This window comes from Zonotrichia leucophrys, chromosome 19, assembly GCF_028769735.1.
Source record: "Zonotrichia leucophrys gambelii isolate GWCS_2022_RI chromosome 19, RI_Zleu_2.0, whole genome shotgun sequence".
Lineage (NCBI taxonomy): Eukaryota > Metazoa > Chordata > Aves > Passeriformes > Passerellidae > Zonotrichia > Zonotrichia leucophrys.
The window spans coordinates 3,917,001-3,926,939 of NC_088188.1; positions in this window are offsets into that span (position 1 = coordinate 3,917,001).

A 9,939-nucleotide genomic window follows, 5' to 3' on the forward strand; every position below is an offset into this window, starting at 1 on the left:
CCCATACTGTGTCCCCCTACAGACACCAAAGTTGTTTACTCTTGACAGACTCAGACACACTCCAGCACCTGTGGAAAAGGCTCTTCATTCCTATTTCCACTTAGGTAGTTCATTTCTCCTCCAGATCATTTCTAAAATTAATCAACACATATCCTTTATTGTGTATTTTATCCTGTAATTCAGAAAATGGGCTTGTTGCCACTGAAGCTGCTCTACAAAATACTCCTAAAGCTGATTTTCACCAGTTGACACTTTTTAGGAGCAGGAGCTGTGCTGGGCCAGTAGACCCTTCTCTGTGTTCCCTGTGTCCCTGCTGCTGTCACAGAGGGACAGATGGCCCATCTGAGCACCACCAAGAATTCAGAGTTTGCTTTGCTCCAGCTCCAACTGTTTGGAAGCAACAGTCAAGAGTCAATTCCATCTATCTCCCCCCAGTTAATGGGATCAGATTTTCCCAACTCCTCTGCACAGTACCTCCATCCTGCAGGGATGCTGGCCTTCCCTTCCTCTGAAGTGACAAAATAGTCTGGAACACTCAGGATGTCTTTAGGTAGCTCCTGGGCATTGTTCAATGAATTTTCCAGTGGTTAAACCCATATTCTTCTTTTATGTGTCAGAGTCATTTAAAGTGAGATCTTGCACCTTATTCAACCAGACCATGACAATATAACTCCAAGTTAGTCTCAAACTGTACATTATTGCTGTGTATCAGTAGTTTTTGCAGTTATTAACAAAAATCCTGTTTTCACTGAAATTTTACAGCATCTTCAATCAGGGGAGATGAAGGAGTAGTTTTATCAGATCAGAGAAAAAGTAATCTCTTGCCTCAATCAGGGCCTGTCGGATCTCAAGATCTCAGTCCTGAGATGCTGAGCCACCGAGACCCTGGGGGGCTCGGGACTCCTGGAATGTTGCCAGAAGTGTCTGGTAGCTGGACTTTAACCCTACACAGGAGACGACAAGGATGAGGGCTTCACCGGGGTGAATGGTGAAGGGATTAGTTAATTAGAGGGTGAGACACAAGGTTTAAGATTTATGTACAGGGGGGTTTAGAGGAGTGGGATGGAGGAATTGGGGTGTGTCCTGTCCTTCTTCTTCTTCCTCTTCTCCTCCATCTTCTTTGGCCACGGTGGCACCTTTGGATTGGTTATTACTAAGAGTACACCGAGTTATAAGAATAGATGGTATTGGGGAAAAATGATAAATATTGTACACGTAACAAAGGGTATAAAGATAGGTGGCTGCCCGGGAGGCTGACAGTGTGCCCATGGCTGACTGCTGTGCAGATCTCTGCTGGCTGAGAGAACATCTTTTAGATAAACAATTAATAAACATAAAAACCGAAAGAAGAACTGAAGCCTCTTCTCGTCCTTCGATACGCGGGCTGCCCCAAGGCCACCCCGGGCCTTTTCAGGCCCCTCAAACAGCCGAGATAAACCGGACACTTGGCGTCCCTGGACGGACTCGAACTACCACAACCTTTCGGGGGAGATAACCGGACAAGGGCCCAGCTGGATTTACTTCAGGAAAAAATGGAAGAAACTGTACAGGGTTTAAAGCTACTGCCTAATTTTAGATTAAAACACTTCCCTGAGGATCTTTAAAGTAACTTTCATTCATTTTTTTTTCTTGCCCACCAAAGTCCCTTGGGAATGTTCACATGCAGTGAGCACAGCACTGCAGGGCCACAGGAAGGTGCCCTGTGGGTACAGCAGGTACAGATGTGTTTTACATCTGTTTCACTGGCTTAAGCCAAGCTGGAGTCCCAGTATCTCCTCAGGACTGTATTTTGTGTGTGTACATGTCAAACATCAGACTGCAATGTTTTCTGTACCCATAAAATTATAATGCAACCAGTAACAGACATTGAACAACATCCTGATTTTATAAACAGACCTAAATTGTCTCCAAACCTCCTACCTCACTTCAAAAGCAGTGTCACAGACATCACTTCTTACAACCAAACCCAGCCCATGGTTACCACAAGGTGTGAAGGAAAGCAGTGCTTGGGCAGCATTTCTATTCCTCATGGTTACCTGTAAGCATCAGAGGAATACAAAATGCTTTGATCTAAGGAAGAGGCAGTGCAGGATTTCAGGTAGAGTTTAGCATAAATGTATTTCATTAAAAGCTTCATTAACCTGAACTGTTTTACATCTCATTAGCTTCAGACATTCTGGTTTAGCCTATGTTTACCTCCTTCCACTTTTGCACTCCCTCCTCCTCTGTCAGATGGTTCCTGAGCATCTTCCACCACTTCTGGACATTTCTGCTCCAGTAAAAGCTGCTGATTCTGGAAATGCTTCAGCTGGCAATAAAGCCTTGCAAGGGAAGGCTGAAAGCAGCATTCCTCTTGGCTACAGAAAATTGATTTTTCTGAAGTTTGTTTACTTGGCATTCAGGAGAGAGTTCCTTTGCACATCCTTCATGACACAGGATCTAGTCAAGAAAAATGGGTGAGACCTCCATGTCCTGCAGTCCCAGAGATGCCAGGGACAGAGGCCATCAAACCTTAGTCCTGGCATCCCTGTGTGAAAGCCAGAACAGCTGCCCACCCCCCTAGAGCACATCAGACATGTGGCAGCCCCCTTTCTTCTGCCTGTGCATTCCTCTAATCCAAATTCCACTCCTTTGATTTTCCCGTCTTCAGCTTTCTTCTTGTTGCAGCCCCAACTTCCTGTGCCATTTCCTACTTTCAGGTTACAGCACTCAAAGCATTTAAAAATTTAAATGTTATTTTTATATTTATTTATTTTATATATTATTTATTTTAATTTACATATATTTAAACTATTTTAAATTCCTGCCAATCAAGCCTGCAGAGCAGGGGGCTGTCCTGAGAACACTCACCTGTTTTCTGCTGCTTTAGGCTGCAAGAATTGAGTATTTGAAATCTTTACTTTGGTGTCCATGGAGGTCTGACTTTGGAGATGGCACTGACTGGGGCCCCTCACTGACACATCCTTGCACTGGTGGCTGTTTCCTCAAGGCCTTTCAGAACAGTCTTGAGAAGATGAAAAAGTGAAACTAAATAAATCAGGAGAAAAGTCAGCACTTAAATGCCATGAAATAGTCATGGCTCAGGTAGTTCATCTCATCTCATTGCAGGACACTCCTCTAGTTCTAACAGGAACAGCAGGAGAATTGAAATCTCACCTGTTCTGGCAAGACTATCAGTGAATACCACTGGGAATATTTTAATTAGCATTTTAATTATCAGCATCTCCACTGGAACCTTCTTAAAACCTTTCTAAACAGATCAGTGCAGAGCACCTTAAAAATACGTGAGGATGCAAGGCTGGATCACAGTTCCATGAGCTCCCTCCCTGCCAGGCATGGGCAGTTTGCTGAATGGCACTAAAACTCCATTGCTCCTCTAATCTGTGTTAGGAAAAGAGCTGGAAATCCAAGGGCAGTGCCAGGGAAAAGCCTCAGGGGCACTCTGAGCCTGTCTGGGGCTGCTGCCACAGGGTGAGCTCAGAGGGAAGCACAGAGCAGGGAACAAACAGCCTGAGAGTTCAGTCAGGCTCAAATCCCAGCTCTGCCTGACCAAGACACTTCTCTGGGCTTTACTACCATCAAAAACAACCCTACAGATGACACTGTTCCCTCTCAGTAAAATACTGCTCACTTGGGGTTTTTTTGGTTACTTACAAGGGAATTGAGTATTGTACTCTTCCTTCCCTCCCATTTCATTCTTTTTTCAAGAGACACAAATTCAAAAGATGGGAGAAAACTGCAATTCTGGTGCCAAAGTCCTCCTGTTGGTCTCTTCAGAAGCTGAGAACTGCTGGCACTAGCCCAGGAAAAGCAACAAAGAACAGGAGGAGTCTGGAGAGCAGCTAGACTTGCAAATCCCAGAGCAGTGTAGAATTAACCCAACACAAAACAGAAAGATGATTGGCAGGGATGGGATGACTCTGCTGCTGGAAATGAAAGTGCTATGAATAATCAGGCACCTCTGACCCAGGAAAACATTGACTTCATTTGCAACACAAAACTGATTGCAGATGGTATTTGGGGAGGGGAATCCAGCTATTCACTGTGCTTTCTCCTCACCAGAAAAATTCATTTCCTCTCTACTGCTGAGCAATGAAATGCACCTGATTGGATCTGCTGAGACAGCTGCACATAGAAGGTCTGGGATGAAAAACTAAAGAGTCCATGGGGTTGATGCTAAAGGTAATCCTATTAAAACAGTGGGCTGAGGGGGGGATGCACACATAACTCCTATTTTAATAAAGAATTAAAACAAATCCCTTAAAGGAACAAATTTATTTGAACATTTCTTTGAAGATAATAAGATTGTTGCTGAATTGGATGCTGGATGTTAGTGCACAAACAAGGACATCCCTCCCAGTTGTTCCTATTGCTGCTCATTTGTTCCTATTGCTGCTCATTTGTTCCTATTGCTGCTCACCCCTTCCTGCACTTGCAGCTGCTCCCACCTGGCTGTGCTGGGCACACCTGCCTGCCCCCTCTGCCCTGGCTCACAGCCCTGGCAGTGCTCCTGGTGCCCCTGTGCAGGGACAGGTGCCTGCAGCCCCTGGGGCTCTCAGTGACACATTCCCACAGGCAGGGCTGCAAGAGAGAAGGGAGAGCAGCAGCAGAGCCCATCCTTGCAGCAGGCTGATGGCCCTGGCTGCTCCTGCCCAACCTTGTCCTGTCCCCAGCTGACACCACAGGAGTGAGGCAGCTCCCACTGGGAAGAAGCCTGAAGGTGCAGAATAACATTATCCCTCCTCACCTGTGGGCCCAGCCTTTGGCTCTTGGAAAACAGGGTGGAGCAAAGCCTGGCTGGCAGCAAAACAGCTCAGACTGTCCTGAGTCCCTCGGGCACCTCCATTCCTTCAGCCATGCATGTGTGACATGCACAGCTCCTGGCTGCAGCTCAGCTGTCACAGCCCCTCTGAACAAATGAGTTTAACACTGCCTTTCCAGGGCCATTAGAAATAAAGTCCAGAAGTAAGGGGGAGTGTAGGAGCATCGGGAGCAGGATGGTGGGGATGGATGGAGAGCAGAGATCTCTGCAGCCAGGTCTGGAACTTGGGGTTCATTGCAAAGGGCCTGGGGGCAGGGCCCTGCTGGGAGCTGCCAAACACAGCTCAGAGCAGGCCTGAGAGGAGAGAGGGGCAGAGAGGGTGAGAGAGTAAGGGAGTAAAAAAGAGCATAAAAGGGCAAGAGAGTAAAAGGGTAAGAGAGCGAGGTTCCCGTTATAATACCATAAATCTTCTTCTGTGCTGAATATTCTCATTCTCACTAACCAATCTAATCCAAGATACAAATCCTACAGCATTTCCATACAGCCTATATAAGAATCATTACATTACCACATTGGGTTACATTTGAAACCCTGAAAACTCCTCTTTGGGCCCCTTCTCCAAGCTGTAGGATCTGCTCTGACCCCTGGACCTGTCTGCAAGCAGAGGGTGTTGTTCCACCAAAAGGGGATCACCTTCAGCTGGCCACGCCATTGTTTTCCAGTTGTTCAGTAGCTGAGGGATCTCAAAGCTTGCTTTCATTTCAATCTCACTTATAGTTTCCATATTCTCAAAATCTTTTGCCAGACAATCATATTTATAAGGCTTTCCTGTTTCATCTTCCCCAACAGAGAAGGAGGAGGAGGATGAGGATGAGGATGATGATGATGATGATGATGATGATGCATTTGGATTTTTTTCTTGCACCCCCTCAGCATCACTGGAGGGCAGATGTTTGTCACATCAGGAAATAAAATGGGGGAAGGAGTAGGAAGCTCAGCTTGGGTTTAAGGCAGGTTTGCCTCAAGAAGCAACAGGTATTTTCCTGTTGCAACACAAGCAGAATATTTTCCTTTCTTTTCCTAAAGAAAATGCCTACAACCAAGATTTCAAAAGCATGTGACTAAGATTAGGCTCCTAAAGCAATAATTAAATCTTTAAGCAAATGGCCTGATCTTCTTCAGTGTTGATCACACAGTGACTTAACCCACCTTCCTGAGGAACTGAAGGATGCAAGGCTCTTGGGAAAACAGGAATGAAAAAAGAAAAAGTCAGGCCCCTTCCTAGGGTACATGCTGGTAGAATTAAACAGGTACCTTGAAATCAGCACTTTCAAAATTTATTCCCTCCCTCCTTTTACATCAGTTTCAAGCCTACTGCCCAACACATTTGATACTGAAAAGCAAATTATACCTTCATACATGAATGCATAAATTTACCACTGAATTCAATTGAAAAGAATTTTTCACATTAGTAAAGAAAAATATTAACTGTAGGAAAAGACTCACCAGAGTTTATGAGCAGATAAAGTCAGACCTGCACTCCTGGTTTTAGGGAATTTGTTTCCCAAGCCTGCTCCAGCTCCCTGGGCAGGGTCAGGCCTGCTGGGACACAAACACATTCCAAACCTGGGCACTTCCAACAGGGCTTTTACAAAGCACCTTCCTGCCATGGGATTTGACAGCATGCACATTAATCTCTCCAATTACAGCCATTTGACTCTTGCAGGGTATGTAGGCAATTTACATATTAATAAAAAATCTGTTAGGAAACATGAAATTACACAAAGTGAGACTCACACAATTTTCATCAGCTACACAGCATCAGGATCAAGAGCCTCCTCATATTAACCTTTGTTTCCCTTGTAAGCCAAAAGCTTTCTAAGAACCTTTCCAAGGCTTTATTGGATTACAAAGAGGGTAATTATAGCACTGAGATGAATCCAGTGGCTCTCTTGTAATGGAATAAAGCCAATTCCAGCTACTTGACAGCCAGCCTGCCTTGGCAGGGCCCCACAGACACTGTTCTTTTGTGGGTTTTTGCCTGTTCCAAGGGATGAGGTGACTGCTCCCCTGTCCCAGGCACCCTCACAGGCAAAATGGGAGAAGCCAGTGCTCAAAGGAGGCCTGAAGAATGAACAGTGTTTGCAAACCAGCAGAAGGATCTCTCAAGAAAACTTTTGCCATGAAAGTTTGGGGATAATGGAGGATTTTTAGCTTTCTTGAGTTATTTCAGAATTTATTTCAACAGACATTGCATGTGCATTGTATTGTGGGGAAGGGAAAGAAAGAGCAGAGGTGATGGATCTACTGCTAAGAAAAACTAAAATCAGCTACAGCATAAATGTGGCTGATTGGGCCTTTCTGCACTCCTATGATGCTGTTCTCAGGTGGAGAGTGTCCATCTCCTTTAGCTTGCTTTCCATACAGGAATTCTACAGCTTCTGAGCCAAGAGCACACATGTACCTAAGGGTGAAGGCACAGGTGAGCTCCAGTCACTGGGCACTGCAGGGCTGCAAGGGGAGAGGAACAAGACAGAATTCAGCCATCTATTCTGAAATAGAGTATGGGGGAAAACACCAATTTTTATTGCTGGAGTACTGACCCAGTGCTGAATCTTTCAGTGGAAGTTAGCAACGAGTTAGTAAAAACCCAGCCATCAGGGCTGGTACAACTCTGAGTAGTCATAGCTGACCCAGGCTCAGCACCGTCAGAACCATCCCCTGAGCCTTTTCTCCACTTTTGACACCCAGGGCTACATCAGCAGCATTATAAAGTTCACAGTTTGCAGAAGACATTTCAGCTGCAGAAGCAATGAGGGCAAAGAGGAATAAACCACAAGATGTTCTTGGGAACAACCCAGACAGGATCTCCAAAGCTGCTGCCTGGGAGGCCAAGCTGCACCTTCAGCTGTGGCTCAGGGAGCTCCTGAGGTGCTGTGAAATCCCTTCCCAGGGCAGAGCACAGGCTACTGGTGTGGGAAGGAGAGAAAAACTCACATGAAACATCTTTGGCAATTCAATTCCTGCTGGCAGCAACGTCACACCGCATCACTAGTGGAAGAAGTGAACCCTCTGGAGAAGTGGTTACACAACCTGGTATTGTGACTTAGACATTTCCTGTCCACTGGATGCCTTTGCAGGCATTTGGCAGAACCTAGAAATAATCACAGCTCTGAGGGCAATTTTTATGCAAAGCAGAGCTCTAAAACTTGTTTAAAAAATATCCACACAAACAGCAATAAAGGTCACCTGTCGCTGCTTTGGGAATAAGGGAAGAGGAGGAAAAGATCAAAGGATTACCTGAATGGACTTATAAAATTCCACCTTTTGGAGCTGTTTCAAAGTGCCTCTTACTATCTTGACTGGAAAGAGCGAAGAACAAATCTTAATAGTAGGAGGAGAATATACAAACAATTACAAAAAATATACATTTTTAACAACTTGTTTGATTATCATTCAGTTGCTGCAAGGGACAGATTCCCTGCAGCAGGAATGCTGCAAAACAAACAGTCTCAACAACCAGCAGCAGCTCTTTCCAATGCAGACAGAGCAGCTGATTTAGTAACTTTTTTTAAACCACTCAATTTTTCTCTTATTTGTACTTAATTAGAACTATAGAAAACAACTGGTATTTCAGTTGAGGCCTGAAAATCTCAGCTTCTGAAGAGACTGGCGCTGTGCCAGGACTCTGTGACTTTCCCTAACACAGGTTGTTGGTGGCATGACAAGACTGGAATGTCTGAAATAACTCCAGTGCAGCCCAGCCCTCTCCAGCACTAAGGGAACCCCTCCATGCAGAATTTGGTGACATCCACTAAGAAGCAAAATCAAGATATGCAGAAAATGTTAAGAAATTCTACTCCTCATACAAATCCTAGTGAAGGAGTTCCATCTTTAAGAGACAGGACCAAGCAGCTGATGGAAGCAGCTCCCTGGGCTGTTCCATGCAGGGGCTGCATCTCTCCATGGCCTCTGCCAGCAGCTCTCAGTGAGACAGGGCAGCTCCAGGGAGGCCCAGGCACAGCTCAGATTATCCACTTGTTAGTTCTGCTAAATGCAGGAAAAAATAACAAAAATACACATCCTGTTGCGGTGTGTTTCAAACTTTCAGGTCCCTTACCCAGGTGCGCCAAAACCCTCTCTTCCCCCTCACCCCTTGCTGAGTGAGTCCTGTCAATCAGGCTTAACATTCCAGCAAAGGCGTGGTGTGGTTGGTCAGGTTCAAAGGATGGCCCTCAGGCCTGGGGGTCATTGGCCTGTCTAGCTGTCATTCTGCCCTGAGACCCTGCCCCTCCCCCCACCTGGTTGGTGGCTCACCTGTCCCCTCCCCTCCCCCTGCTCCGGGAGCTTAAAAGGTGAAGCACGCCATGTGCTTGGGATCCTGTTGGGAGGTCTCCCCAAGATTCAGGCCTCTGTAACCATGGAATAAACCACTGCATACAACCCTTGGGCAGAATCCTCTCCTTTTTTCTCTTCACCTTTGCCTGAAGCCTCTTCCTGAGGTAAACGGAGTTCCTAACAAGCCTGGACTTGTTCAGTGCCCAGCTGCAACCACCAGCAAGCTAAAGGTGTCTCTGGGGTGATACACCACAGCTGCCGCCTTTGGCTCAGCAGCGAGGGTCAGACTGGCCCAGGCACAATCTAACTGGCAATATTGGGATTCATATTCCAATACATCCTTTGCCCATAAATTGAAATGAAAAGAGAGAGGCATTTGACAAGATGGGATGACTAGTCAGTGTGATCCTGCTCATTTCTAGGCACTGACTTTCACAGAGGAGATTGGAGTAGGAGGAGGGAGGAGTTTGCCATGGACTGCTTGTACCATTTACAGAACAGCATTTGGCATCTCTTGCTCATATGTCAAATACGTGCCTGCACAGTGGGCCAGACGCAGCTCCTGATGAATTTTTTAAAGAGGAATTTAATGCTGACATAACAAAAGTGATAAATTACTCAACTGTTTGCAGGGCAAATCCTGAATGCACCAACAGAGAAGCACATGGAGCTGCTGAAATCCTGCCATGGCTGAAGCACTTAGGATCTTTGCAAGCATTCATATCCAAGAGCAAAAATCCCTTCTTGGATGTGGGGTCCCTGGCAGCACAGGGGTTTCCAAAAGGTCAGTGCTATAATGGCCATGGATAGTTTTTACAACCAGAAAAAGTTGCTCAATC